Genomic DNA, 15,374 nt, shown 5'->3' with positions numbered 1-15,374 from the left:
GGTAAAAGGTGAGAACAGGAGGCTGGTCCTGCTTAATGTATTTTTGTCACAGGTTAAACACGGTCAGTCACAGGTCTGCAGATTAGCTGGCCCGAATACTCCAGTGGCCCAGACCGGCCCGGTACTCGTTCCAATTGAATGGCAGCAGCACCCACGGCGTGACTATAACATCTGCTTATAGGATAATTATACCTGAATTTAGTCTAACAACACAGGCCCCACAAATAATCATTCAGAATGAATATGGTTACGGATTTCTGAGACAGCATGCTAAATATACCATCGTGGGCCAAATACGGGAGAGTTCTGAACAAATTTTACATTTAAGCTTTTGTCTGATCCTCTTCTCGCCAATTCTAATCAAGGGACGGCCACTCTCTGATGCGCAGATTAAAAAGAACGTAAAATAAACAGCCAAACAAAAATGTGTTTTGAATAAAGCTTTGAAGGTGCTAAAATGTGGTAATTCATTTTCTCTCCTGCCCCGTTTAATCTCGTATCCATTGAGGCGTGATGCAAGGAGTTACAGTCAATCCCTGAACCAGAAGAGCGGCACGTTTTCCCGGTCTCTGTCTCCGCGGTGCCATGATGACGTTTCCCCCCTCTGCGCTCTTGCATCTCCCCGCTCTCCGCCTCTGTCCCCTTCTCTCCCTTATCTGAGCACCTTTTAGGGCCTCTCATCCAAACAGGCCTGCTCGAATAATCAGGCCGCCCTGCACTGAGAGCGCAGCAGGACACTTTCATTAAAGTATGTCCGTGGAAGAGCTTTTCTCACGCATCACGGGCGCTTCTGTCTGTCGTGTAATTGAATTGTTTTAATTAAAAGTGTTCTCATTACAACTCCCTGCCTCTCATACCACACTGCTGCCTTTGAAAGTGGCGAGATGGGGAAATGTGCAGAGGAGTGTGGAGTCTGAGGACTTGGCAGCTAGGAGATCTTCCTCCCCTATGAAGGGAGATGCTACCTCACTCACCCCTGGTGTCAAACCCTTCATCGGCTGATTCTTCTGTGTTTACAGATACAATGTGATCTTCTGTGAACCCTTTAGATTCGAATACATCATTACATCCATCCATCCATCTGTTTATCCAACTTCTACCCACTTATCCTGGTCAGCAGAGCCGGACTGGCAAGATTTCCTGTTCGGTAAAAGACCTCGTGTCATGGAAGACCTCGGCAAAATTTATTCTGGGGGGGGCCCAAAGTCCAGGGCCGATATTTAATCCCAATCTAGCCCCGCATGTCAGGGTACTGGCGAGCATATCAATACAGTTTAAATGTTTAATGTTCTGCAGACTCCTTTTCAAAACAGAGACAGGGGATGAGCATTTACTGACCCCCCACTTCTTCATCATTTCACGATCAATCTGGATCCCAGCATGGTGACGTCTCACTCCTGATGCTGGGGACTTATGCCAGACATCAGCGCCATTATTGTTTTTCACGCCCACCGTGAGGGTACGAGATGGAAAAGCCCTCACGGTCCGACACGGCAAACACACCCACCGTTTTTTCCCCCATTCACCTTACGTTCTGCAGATCACCGGTATAACTCCTCCCTGCTAGGGTCCGCGGTCCCTCGACAGTGCGTAAGCGGCGTGCGGAGTTACGCGGCTCGGCGTTTCACACTGGAGGCACGAGGCTCACGCAGCTGCGGGGTAAATGTGCAAAGCCGGCAGCTGATGCTCCTGGTGACCCATAATCCCAAAGCGCTTTCACACCTATTTATACGGGCAGATTAGGCAGCTGGCTCGGTGCTGTTAAAAGCCACCGAAACAAGCGAGGAAGGCTGAAGGACTCGAGACACTGATAAATATGTATTACATGTAACACAAAGTGCTTCATATACGTCTTCCCACTTTGCATATTTCAAAGCTTCCTCCTAGGAGCGCGGACAGTAAATGGCATTAAATATTAATTATGTTGTTTTCTCTCACTTTCTTTTGGCTCTGAATTTCTAGACGTAACCCTACAGTAACGAGCACGGAGGCAGAGGCAAACCCTTTACGGCTGAATTCCAATCTATCCGAGAAGCGTCCTTCTGAGAGTGAGGGTCGGTGTCTCGCACGGCTATGAGCTCCAACGCATGGATTTCAGGGGAGTTCTGAATGTGTGCTCGTCCCCAGACTCGCAGCGTGAAACCCGGAGGTGACGGCCTTGACATTCACGTAGGCGAAGGGAGACTCTGACAATCAAACTTGGCGGGGATGCCAGAGAGGCAGATAAACACGTCCCAGTTCAGGCAAGATGACTGACGTCTATAGCATCCCTCCCAAATCAGCACCACCCCACTGGTATGGTACATGCATGTCTGAACCTTCACATCCCCACTACAGCACCCCTCCCTCACCTTTTTAACATCAATGCCACCCTGTCCCTCCCCCCCCCCCAGGATTCTGCAGAAGTACCACTGGCCCTTCCTTCACGTTTGCACCTCTCCTCCCCTCGGCATTTATATCCCTATGATTTTGTGGAGTTTAATTGGACACCTCCGTGTTTCCGTTTCTGCTGGTGCATGCGAATTGGGGGGGGGGGCTCTGAACTGTGGCACCCCCATAACAGAATGCGAATTGCGGCTCAGCAAACCGGTGACAGCCCGGCGCCGTCGGCACGGAAACATAACACCTCATACCTTCCAATCAAAACGTCGCAGTGTCAGCCGAACCCGCCGGACCCGCTCGCCCACACGCGCCAGAACGCACCACCCTGCCGCCGCACTCCCGCTCCTGGCAAACCCCCCTGCCCGTGATTAATTTCCACCTCGGCCGTAACTCTTTTAAGCCGGGCGAATCGGCCCGCCGGGCCCTGCGAGGCCTTAATCGCCCCAAAGATCGTGCCCTCCTCCCACGCAAAGCAAGTTCATTACAAGACACCCCTTGGGATACGTATGAACTGTCAGGCCTATGGAACGGGCCGAAAGGAGAGCGGTGATGCCAGTTTCTCAGGAGCGCCGGTGGCCTTATGTAAGAGGACGAGCTGGAATCGTCACTCCAGCCAGCGATATATTTATTCTCCCATAATTCATCATGCTTCTTAACCACAAAAAAAAAATCACTTAACATGCCACAAACACAACGTTTATATGTTACATCATATGTTCACAATGCCAGGCGGCCACTTTTAACACTGCCTTTTTGTTATATAATTGGATCTCCTTTGGGATTTGCTTGTTAGAACACAAAGAAAAGGATGGAAATATCTGATTAGTGAGAGTTGGGACATAATTAATTAAGAAACTTTTACGACCTTTGCGATTGCCGTCGTGGGAATCCTACGGCGCATAAGGAGGAATATGCAGCTGTACCGCTTCTCTCCGGAGTCTCAGATGGGCCCATTCTCATTTTTCATCTGCATTTATAAGCTTCCGAAATGTTTTCTAACTACAGAACAAAACATATCAATAGAGCGCAGTTTACAATTACTTTTTTTTTGTCCACAAAAAAAAGCCTCTAGAAAAGCCATTGAACTTCAGGTTTAACGTTGTTTGATTGGCGTCTAAGATGGTCCATATACAGGCGGATATGCCACTGTATTTTGCTAAGTAGATGCTAATTTTCAACAAAGGTTATGCATATTTTATACATGCATTTTTTTCGCAGAAGACCTACTGCACATTGCCCTCTGCTGGTCACTGGTAATAAGGACCAGTCTGTTATTGTGCACTGTGCCCCGGTCACGTCTCCATTGCCTTCCAGCGATTTACAGGGTTCCCTGTGAAGTCCTGCCATCTTCGCCACTCCCGCATAAGTGAGCCCAGCTGTGGAGGAGCCGTGCGCAGACATCCACTCGTCTCGCTTTTTCCGACAGCGTCAGCAGGCAGAACCTGCCACCCGGGCAGCTTCCGAATAAATTCTGGACGAGGTGTCCTCCCCGGAAGGCTGGACGAAAGCTGTGTCGTGTTCACAGCGAGACCGCGGATGATTTTCTGAAGAGTTCCTGTGAAGTCAGATCTAAACAAAACCAAAAAAAAAAAAAGCTTTGGCCACATCACAGATGTGGTTTTACTTCAAGAGCTTCAAATATGGCAGCGTGATGTGATGCATCGCTGTTAGGGAAGGACAAGCTCAGGAACAATGTGTGATGAAGAGCGTCCCAAAGCCTCACTTACACCTCTCTTTGTGGCTCTCTGTTCATCAATACTTCCCTCTCCGGCAGCATCGTTATAAATTACAGCCGGCCAATATAGTATAAAGTGTTCTGACATCTTGCATAAATCTGGTTCGGCTTTGCACAAAGCCCGATGCAAATCGGACACGTTTCATTATTCGTCTTTGTGATGCGGTAATCGCGGTAATTGGGCATAACAGGTTTCTTGCCCATCATTTATAATGAGCAGCGTTTGCCGTTACGGTCGGATCGCTGAGACCAGCATCCCAGTTCCACCAAATGCCGCCCATTACTCACGCCGGCAGCTGTCCGGGAGGTCGCCTTTCCTGGTTGTTCATTTTGTTTCCTCGTGTTTCTCCTCGTTATGCTGCATGGGGTTACCGAAACAGCCAGGTGCGGTACTGAAGACACCTCACCTCCCTGAAGCTGGCAGACGCCCACGGGTATCGGTGGGGTAACGGGGGCAGCCATGACGGTAGCTGTGACGCATGCGGACAGAAGCCTCGCTTCCTCCCACAGCTAGGCGCGCGGGTCGAGGGAGTTTTGGGTGTTCTGCGTCAAATTATCCCGTGTTTGTCACTCTCACACGGTAAGCCTTGATGTATTTGCAAAAACAGCAACACACAGGTGACAGAAATGATTGCAGGTAGGGGTATATATAGGGGTGGGAACACAGGCACACTCACCCCAGCTGAAAGGTCCCTTTCCCTGTCACTCAATTTTAAAACAATGCATTGGTTAATGATAAGGTTGGCCTCTCTGTGTCAATTATGGCCACTGTTATGCCGCCCATAGTATCACCCCCAACTGTAGGTAAAAATACTGTGTGTTTGCCCTCCTTTGTAAGCAACCGATAATGTGCCTGGACCTCCGACTTGCCCGTGGTTCCAGCCCACGGTGCCTCTGCCGACCCTCCGAGCTGCGAGTGGCACGTGTCAGTAAACGCCCTTGCTTTGCAGCCGCGCCGTAAATCGGCCAACCCAAGCAAAGCCGTCTTTCAGTACAGCTACCTGACATCCCTGACGAATCCTGCGTTTCATCTCTCTTACCGGGGGGGGGATCGTCACCGGTCCAGATTGGCAGAGTCACTCATCGTCACACAGGGTTACATGCGGAGCCTCCGACACTCATACGCCAAATTTCCCGCTTGCCGTGCACGGTTACCCGCCACGTCTTGTCCCCGACATGCTGCGAGGGACCAAAAAAGGACGCGCGGTAAACTCGCCTGATGAGAGCGGTCACCTTTCAGCTCGGCACCCTTCGGCTCGCCTGCCCGCATGCTTCCTGTTCCCATCACTTCCATTCATTGTTACTCCTGTTCAAGGAATTTGCGGCCCTTTATCCCGGGAATGCAATCTCCATTAAGAGGATTACCTGCTTCTGTGAGCGTGTGTATAAATTTGCATAAATCGTATTTTTTTAGAGACCTGTTTGTGCGCAAACCAAATTACCATTTTTTTGTTTGTTTATATCTCAATTAAAGTTCCAGCAACATCTGATCTACATCTAAATAAAGATACACCCGTTTCACTGCGATGCTAGCGCTAATGTGACTCCCTGGGGATAAGTGTGAGCCCACAGCTGCGACGGACGCTGAAGCTAATTCACATTTGCTACCTCCTCTCGGCCGTGGCCATGCATGCCAGTCACAAGTCTCCCCCGCACGCCACCTACTGGGCCTCTCCGGTCCTGCACGTACTTAAAAGTTGCTCCCCTTGCGCCAGCAAAGTGTGAAATTAATTACTGCCACGTCCATCGTTAATCCTCACCTCTGCCACAGCGAGCTAATGACTGCCGGTGGTCAGGGGAACAGGGGGATATGGGTTCAAATACCCGGAGACATGCTCTTAATCAGCCTACTTAAGCATAATTACTTCAGCAAACACCTTGTCGTATATGGGGGAGGGGGAAATAATCAGCTATTTAAATAGCTGTAAAATCTAACAAACACAAAACCAATTCCTATCAATGAATCATAATGTAAACGTGATGTAAAACTTAAACGTCATTGTGGGGTGTCCAAACACATGCCTGTGGTATTTTTTCACTCTTTTTTTCAGCACGGCTGCTGTGATGGGAGGCACTGCAACATCGCACTGGCGAGAACATGCATCGCATCATATTAGTGTGCGGCTCACGGCTGCAGGGCAGTGCAAGCACAAGAGGGGCAACACTCGGTGGGAGCAGAGCCGGGAGGTCTTTGCTGACCAGCACAAAGCCCCGTCCACGCCTGCGGGCAACGAGATGGGTTCGCGGGCCTCGCGATCCTGCGGCATTGCTGGGTCACCAAGCAACCGAGCGGATCGGAGGGGGCGAAGCCAGGGATTAAATGGTGTCGCTGCGATTCCTCTCGATTCGGCGCTCCAGAGCCTCTCCCGGAGGCCAGGCTGCATGTAAAACAGTGTGAAATGGCTGCAGCCGACATGGGACAGTGTAGGCCATTGTTAGTGTGGTAAAGAATGGGAAGGACAGGATGTGTGAGGATGTGTGAGTCGGCTCCGAGCTCTTCCAGGGTGTGTGAGGGTGTGTGAGGCTGCTCTGAGCTCCCCGAGGTTGTGTGGCTGTGTGAGGCTGTTCCATTCTGATGCCTTTCAGACTTGAGGACCACATGTTGACCTGTTGACGTGTGTTTCTTCTGTGCGTTGCAGAGGGGCCCCGCCCAAGATTGAAAGCATATGCATATGATTATGAGCCTCAAACCCAGCCCAACCCAATTATGTTCCAGTTTTTTAACCCTCTGAGGTCTAGGGGTAGGGAAGACACTTTCACTGACTGGGGCATGGTCACACATTTCATTCAATATCATAAACTTAATTTATGGCAAATAAATTATTTCTTATGTATTTCTTTTGGCATTAAACTCATCTTAATCTTAGTGTACTTTGTAAATATGTCAGATTTATGTGAAGTTTGTAATTTGACATCAAAGTATAGACATTGCAAAATGCAGTTTGGAACACTTGCAGAAACATTATAAAAGTACATAGTGGAAGCAATGGTGGAAGTTTGCTTTGATCCCAGATATCTGATCACCAAAGTCTTGGCTACATGAAGATGACTAAATGGTGCAGTTGCAACATTCGGTTGGATAAATAAATAAGAAAAACCTAACTCATGTCACTATTTCTGGCCTCCTTTCATTGAATATGTAGCATCTTTCATGTATATGCATGAGCCATTCACACCTGGCCACATCCCCCCGCCCCCCTTTTATGGCGCTGATGGGGATGTATCAGGATCGCGTTTCAACGTCGCGTTGTTCATATAATTACCATGTGAATGTGGTTTGAATACGCGCTGAAGCAGCTATTTAGAAAGCGAATAGCGATCTTCAGGTGAGGGTGGCACTACACGCCCCCCGATGCAGGTAAAACAAAGAAAGGTGACATGGTTTACTTTTTTGCCGATTTAACCTAATTTTAGAAACTTTAATACTTCTGCCAACTGATGTTTTGAAAGGAAGACAGATTACAGATTTAGTCAGCATTTTTTTTCAGGTTTCTACAATATGATTGCTGTCCACTCCAGAGGGTTATAGTCCCTGTCACTCAGGGCCCCCCAGAATCATCCTAAATCCCCCCATCCCTTCTACAGTGCCCCTGCAACAATGTGTGTTTTTACTCAATGGCATAGTTGAAAAACAGAGGGAGGCAACCCCCAATAACAGCAAGCTAATGTTACACTAATGCTAATTTACCTAATGCTAATTTGTCATTGTGTATTGGAGACCCCCCCTCCACCCCCACAGTTGTTTTTCACTTAGAACACCGGGTCATAATGAATCTTAGCGCCAAACTTAACATAGCAGCTTCTTCTAGTGTTTTGTGACCTGGTTCCTCAGGACCCCCAGACGGTCCATGTTTTCGCTCTTTCCCAGCTCCCAGCCAATCACAAACACCCAATACTTGATTCAGATGGGTCTGGAGCTGGGATGGAGTAAAAACATGGCTCGTCCCTGAAAACCGGGTTGGGAAACACGGGTTTAACACACGAATTAGGTTCCGGTCATTCCCGCCAGTGTCTTCCTTGCATAGTTTGTTTTGACAGTTATGTTCAGCTTGCTTTCATGGCAGCAGGGTCAGATCAAAGCGTATGCGGCAGATTTTAGCCCCGAGGCATAGAGGGCGGCCTAAAAACAAGGAGAATGAGTTTGTCACACGACCTGATTACATCCCACTGGAAATTTCATATCAGCTAAGCCTCCCCTGTAGCAACTGCGGCAATCCTTCGACTTGATTTTTTTTAAAAAGTTTATAAGTTCATAAGTTTATTCGATAAGTTTACGTATGTATGAGAAAGCCATCACAGCACATCCTTCTAGTCTTCACTGGAAGCAGAGCTCCACGGGGCTATTAAGATATTATTCCGTGCTGCTGCCCTCACTGTTTCAATTAGCTAGCCCATTATGACAAAGACCGCAATTAGCACACTAAGTAGTTTGGGGTTTGCGCCTGAGCGCCTGGCCATATTAGAGTCTCACTGAAGGCTGAGCACCAACCGCACAGCAACATCATTAGCGACTCTCGGTCATTCCAGACAATTCCATGTCAACGCACCATATGTTCCGAGCATCCGGATCAAGTGGCGGGCCCGGTCGCGTGGAGTTTGGCCCATTCTCCTATCCCTTCCTGTGAAACGGGGGAAATACATGCAGCTTGTGGGTGTTTGTTTACTAGCTTAGTGTAACCATCTGGCATCCGTGAGGACGGTGACAGATTCTATGTTCTCCCCCCACAGTCGACATCTTGTACCGTTGCCTCCCCCCTGTCCACGCCCCCAGTCGTGAATTTTAACCGTCGCCACCCCCTCCTCCCATTCGACAACCTTTACTGTTGTCATCCCCCCCCGAATCCACACCTTTAACCCCTCCACCGCCCACCCTGCAATTTTGCATGGTGAAATTATGAAATTACTTGCCTAGAACCACACGAGCTCCTGCGACTGCATAAGGAAGTTTCCAGTAACAGAGCTGCGTGTCGATTTACCAGCCCGTTTACAGACCACTGAGTCATTCCTGATCCATACGTCGTCTCTGAGGAACAAAATGGCTGACAGAATCTACACTTCTCCTCAGTTTGCACTATACGATTTTCACGCCCATTAGTGGGCCGATTTGCTGATTAACAGACAGCCTGCTATTTCGTACACAGAAACTCAATACCTCTATGCATCCCACTCCCCGGGGTAGATCGAACCGTCCCAGTGCAGCTGATTGGTAATTGGAATCAAAACTCAGGCTACATTCATTAGGTCCACAGATCTGAACACACTCAGTTTCTTCTCAGTTATTTTATGTTATTTTAAAGTTGCCTAACTTCTGGTGCAACTACAAAGGTATATGAGATACTTTCTTTTGTTATTGTACATTGTAGTATCCATTTAATGTTTATAAACAGGGATGCATATAATTAGTACGCAAGTATGCGTTCATAATTGCAATACATGCAACAAACGATTGTTGTACCAGTGCAAATTCTATGTGCATTCTCACCTGTATGACAAGAAATTACCCTGCATTTTAACTTTTATATGCTAATTCGTACTTAAGGTTAAAATGTATGGTAATATCTAGTCACAGCAGCCCAAATGCACATAATATAACTACGCATTTGCGCTGTTACAACAATGAATTGCAGCATGTATCACTTTTAAAGATGAATGCGTACTTATGTAGCCATTATCTGCATCTGTGTTTATAAATGTTATTTGCAGTTTTAAGTATTGTGTTATTGCATATAACCAATACAGCATACAGTTTGCCAAAGTGAGAGTCCAAGGCTAGTCAGGACTGTGTTTTCGAAAATAAACATGAAGAGTTACACTTTCATTCCATCCAGTGACCCCTGCATTGTGCCCTGTACTTCCGGACACTGGTTCCAGGGTCGCAGTGACCCTACACTGCAACAGCAGTAATATATGAATGCATGTATGTATGGGGAAACATGTATTGGTGGATCAGTGGAGATGCTGAAAGTTACTGAGCAGTTACTGACACTGACAAATAACCGAGGTTGCATCTCATGAAGATCTGCAGCAGAATCCTCATGCGCTTAACCTAAATAAAGAATAAATAAATTTTAAATATACATATATATACATACGTACATAATACCTATTCATATATTTTTCTCAATAAACAGGGTTAGCTAAGCTATAATAAATATAATGTGCGATTTTAAAATACATGATAAAGTTTGTGTTTATTTTGTGTTCATATGACTGATATACTGATTTCCTCAGTTAGTGATTATGTTGCTGTCATATGTGACGGTCTTTACAAAATTAAAACTGGAATATATGACTACATAACTGAATATTAAAAGAGGAAATTATATTCACGCGCGCACCCGCGCATAAATTAACTCATCGCGATCCGTCACAGAGGATTATCATTTATGTTTGTACAGCTTTGTGTTATATTACGTGGGGATATATCACAATGTCACATAGTTCTTTTCAGATAGATTGTAAATCCTCAGATTGAGCCACTAAAACATTCAGATTGCCTACAAATCACGAGCCGCTGAAGATGTGTCTGAATCGTCCTCGCAGAGACAGGCACATTAAATAATTTAGCTTATGAATAATCACTCTTCTTCCATAGCACCTCGCGGAACGGCGGACTGCAAACACAGCTGTGCGGTTCTTTATCTCCCTGCTGCAGCCCCCTTCGCCTGCTCCTCTCTCTACCACCCCCCCCTCCCCCTCCAAGCACCCAGGACTGCTGGTCCCTGATGACTCAGGTGCCTCTGACTTCATTAGAAAAACAAAAACAAGCCCCCCCTCCCTACCCAACCCTCTCGACAGCACCCAGGTCACTAAGCTCTAGCTCACAGACACAAACATACCAGGCTGAGTGTGAAGCGAAGGGACAGCTTCCATATCCAGAACAACCTATGGGAGAAACAAACTGGAGCCCACCTTTGCTACCCAGCCCAGTGAGCTTCACGTGCAGCATCTAGTATTACAGTACTGGGCAAAAGTCTTAAGCAGTCAAAGGTTATGTTTCTCAGCCACTTATCTGTGCATATTTGCGTAAAAAAAGACAAATTATCATTAGAATATGTGCAAAGAAGTAACACAAAAAACTATACATAACAACATAATAATAATAATTTCTCCTGTTCTACAAAAAAATCACTGATATCTTGCTGGATGACTAGTTGATCACCGCTTCAGGTCCCAAACCTCTCCTCAGGGGCACCTCAGCCATTCCACGTATTTGTTAAATTCCACCACCATCTCGCTTCATTAATTAAGTTAATTAGATTAATAACTCAATGAGGTCTTGATTGGCCAAATAAGATGGTGTAGCAGTCAAGTCAACGAATAATTGGGTGTATTGGATGGTCACTGCAAACACTGGGGTGACTGTCAGAGAGGTTTCAAAACGGCTAAACTTTGACAGACATATTATAGTTTTACGCCAATATGAAGATCATTTAAGCATCTTTTTCTTTGAGTGCTTAAGACCTTTGCACAGTACTGTATGCAGGACTGTTTACATTCTATTGAAGTCATTCTATCTGATCAGCCAATCAGAGCACGGTATGTTGCCCCTGACCTTTTATCTTGGGTTCTCTGCGATGCGTGAATAGGATTCGGGGCCCCTGCAGAGATGCAAGCTGATAGGCTTAACAGAAAGATAAGAGGTGATAAGGGACATGATGGTGTGTTTGGGAACATAAGTCCATTCTGACAATTAGGGCCCCCTGCCAGGAAGAGCACCTGGGCGGAGAGCAGAAGGCTGTGCGTGTGCAAACAGGAGCCCTTTCACACCCGGGACATGAGGACCGGTGCCAAGCACTGCAGGCTGTGTCCTGTGTGGGTTAAAATTGGTTGGTGCAGACTCCGGATTTGTCTCGATTGTACTTAGAACAGTCCTCTTTTTGGGACATCTCTGGAGGGTCGGCTTGGTACTGGCTGAAGAACATAGCCTGTGCAAGTCACTGCAATGTCTCGTCGGAAGACGTTCAGTCATGAGAACCTGCAGGATCGGTGAGAGCGTGCGAAGATGGAGAGGTGGGACTCAGGGAGCTTTCGGCACTCCATTGACAAAGGGGGGCCCTCCACAGTACTCAAAGGTCATTCTCTGCTCTAAAAAGGCTGCACACACATCACGCAACTCCAAACCCCCCCCCCCCCCACCCAGGACTGCTTTGGGGAAGTTTTAACACATTTCAATTGTTCTGGTTGCTTCAGCATCAGCCTGACTGATTTCACTGTTCCCTCAGTGAATAGGGAGAAGATTTCCACAGTCACCCCGAGTGGTAAATCTCTCACTCTCACTCTTTCAGTCTCTTTCACTGGGCTGCTCTGATACAGCTCATGGTGGTTCCGGGGATGACATCATCACTTGTAGCATGTGGACGGCATTTTATACGACATGTGCACTAAATGTCGTGAGCGTGGTTGAGTTACCATCTGGAATCTGGAATCACTTATTCCTAATCCACCTTTTTTTTTTTTCTTCTCTCATTCCGCAATGGCTGAACATTGAATGCCTTATGCAGACGCAGGTTAAATTTACAGCCGAAAATGGTAATGTTTCTAACAGCAGGCCATTACTTGATGCGGTACAGTGCTGCAGGACTTCTCAGGCTGGTGATATTGTGCGCAGAAATGCTACCCTATGCCTGCTGCTATGTTGCTTCTATGCTAACAGCCTGGTGAGACTCCTGCGATTCCCTGTGGTCCACATTAGCTGTTCCTCTGTGTGATTCCAATCCCTGGCAGCCATCGCCACTGGCTCTATTCCAAGAGGAGGCCGCAGAACCATCAAGGGCTTTTCTGTTCCGCTCACATGAGAGAGGGTCAATGTCTCCAGCACAAGAAGAAACCAGCAATTCAATGTGGAAGTCTTTGTGCACTTCCTCCCCCCCCACACACATACTCCCTACCCTACCACCACTCTCTTTCTCTCTCCCCTGACCCCCGATTTATCTCGGCCATGTTCAGAATGGGCCCCCATTGACAGTGGTCCCCCTGTTTCCTCGGGGGCCCGCTGTCTTCACTGGCTTTCCCCACCCCCCACCCGCTGCGCACCCTGTCCCCGAAGCCTCGCACACGAGCGCGTCTGCCTGTCCGCGGAGGAGAATTCTGGGGCTTTGTGAATAGTGCCGGATGCCGTTCGGCATCCCAAAAGCAGCCTCTCAGGGTAGCCGTGCCCACAGCCCTGTTGGCGAATGGCTCCTTTTCCGGTCATCCTTTGAAGAGGTGCACCTCCTGCACAGAAGGGCCTTTTGATTGGGAAATGACATGACGTTCGCGGGATCTCACAAGACATTATAGATATACGCGGCAAAGTCCTACAGCAGCCCTATCAAAAACGCTTCTGTAAGCAGTCAGCGAACAGTCAATAAGGAAGATGTGTTTACCCAAGGAAACCGAGTTTGGATTAACTCTGTTATACTGGAATTTTCAATGTTTGGAGAGAAAAAAAAAAACACTTCCACCTAGATTTTTGCCAGCAGCATCTCTAGTGAACTCAACCTTGCTCAGATTATCGCTGACTCCACTGTTCACTTCTTCCCTGAATCACCAGCCCCTAATCTTCTTTACTGGCCTTTTCAGAGGGCATTGAGCTAAAGAAGCAAAGCTGTTCCCATCGAGTGTGTTTACTGCACAGTAGGAACACGGTTGCAGAGGGTAACTGCTGGTCAGGGTTGAGTTGTTGTGGCCTGGGTACATATAACTATAGCAACACAACCACAGGTCGTCTCCCCCATTACAAATGTAAAGCAACAATACAGATTCTGTTAGTTTTTCATTCCAGTCCGGCCTGACACAAATTGTATCACTCCTTGTGGAGACATTTATTGTTTTTTTAAAGAAGACATGCATACAAACTCGCATGTTGATGTACAGGTAGCATAAAAAATACTTTTGCCTAAATGCATAATGCTAACACCATCTTCTTAAATAATGTACTCTTTCCAGAAAGTGACCAATGCAATAAAGCAAAGGGTTATGAAATTTTGACAAGAATTATAATAGAATATAATAGATTGACTAGTCAGGTTCGCAGAAACTTTCCAAATTATCTGAGACATTGTGTGGCTACACATGATGGTGCAAAAGAAAAGTTTGGTAGTTTTTAATGATTTGTTTAAAAATCATCTCCAGCGATCTCCAAGATGTCATAACTCTGTACATTTCCAGACCACTGCTCTGTTAAGACGATTCATATATTTTTGTTTTAAAATCTAGAAAAATACGTGGTGAGGCTAAAATAAAAAATATATATCTCTATGGAACTGATTTTATTAAAAAAAAAATTTTTCATCATGTCTTTGTTCATAAAATTCAAGTAAAGCTCAGATGTTCAGAACGGCGCGGGATTTTTTATCAAGTAAAAAAGTGAAACTTTTCAGTTTCTCCTCAGCTCTCTCTCAACTCTCTAAAGCACGCTCCCTTCGGTCTGAGACATTAAACGGACTTCCAGAAAGAAAACGCCGGGTAGCACCTGTGGGATAAAAGATACGGTGGGTTTGGACCCAACAGCGATCTGTGGAGACCTGAATCGGCCCGAGGATTCCAGCATCCTGCTGCTCTCTCTTGCTGATCGTGACTGAAATTGAATCTGCAGCCTTGGGGCTATGCAAGGATGCCTGAGTCTCACCTCTGCACTCTCGTCTGCACCGGTCATGGAACTTAGCAAGACTCGACGACTGCCACGGAAGCCCGCCCTCCTTCCCTCCCGCCCGGGTCGATCGTCTCCCTGACTCGAGGTACTCACTCTGGGCAAGAGGTCCGCTAGCTGCGCCTTGCGTGTGGAAGTCTTCTTTTTTCCTTTCTGCCGCTTTCGTCCCTCTTTAACCCCCCTCAGTTTCTCTTCCTCTCGGCTGCCTTTTCCACGGGGGCTCTGGGAATGGGGCTGTTCTTCGGCGGCGGGGGCGCGGCGTGCCGAGAGCTCCCCACCCCCCACCCCCCACCGAGCACGACTCGTGACCAGAAGCTCATTATCAGAAAGGTCACTCCAGGGACACCCCACTTTGCTTGGGAAGAGGTGTGTCAGGAGGAGTGGGAGGGGGGGAAAGAAGGGGTGGGGCTAGGGTGTGACAGCCAAGAAATGAGAGGGAATGTGGGGGGGGGGGGGGGGAGGAAGCAAGTGGGGAAAAAAATCCGCAAATGGGTAACCACAAATTCATGGACGGCTGCCAGGCTGCTGAGATGAGCGGGATTAATGGCCATGTTTATCTGCCACGTCGTCTGGATTTACAAGTGGCTCTTAGGCAGCACAAGGAACCTAACAATTAACACCGAA

General features: G+C 47.4%; 1 protein-coding gene across 1 annotated transcript in view; it reads right to left on the bottom strand.

The window, feature by feature from the left end:
- The window catches only part of ptn (pleiotrophin), a 32,436-nt gene extending 17,457 nt beyond the window's left edge, over positions 1-14,979 (bottom strand). The window contains exon 1 of the mRNA XM_049008384.1: positions 14,847-14,979. The gene's annotated coding sequence lies outside the window, so the exon portion shown is untranslated. The remainder of the gene's footprint in view (positions 1-14,846) is intronic.
- Between the last annotated feature and the right edge of the window lie 395 nt (positions 14,980-15,374).

The sequence above is a fragment of the Brienomyrus brachyistius genome, chromosome 3, assembly GCF_023856365.1.
Source record: "Brienomyrus brachyistius isolate T26 chromosome 3, BBRACH_0.4, whole genome shotgun sequence".
Classification (NCBI taxonomy): Eukaryota; Metazoa; Chordata; class Actinopteri; order Osteoglossiformes; family Mormyridae; genus Brienomyrus; species Brienomyrus brachyistius.
The sequence above is the reverse complement of the archived record's forward strand: the minus strand, read 5'-3'. Positions and strand labels throughout refer to the sequence as shown.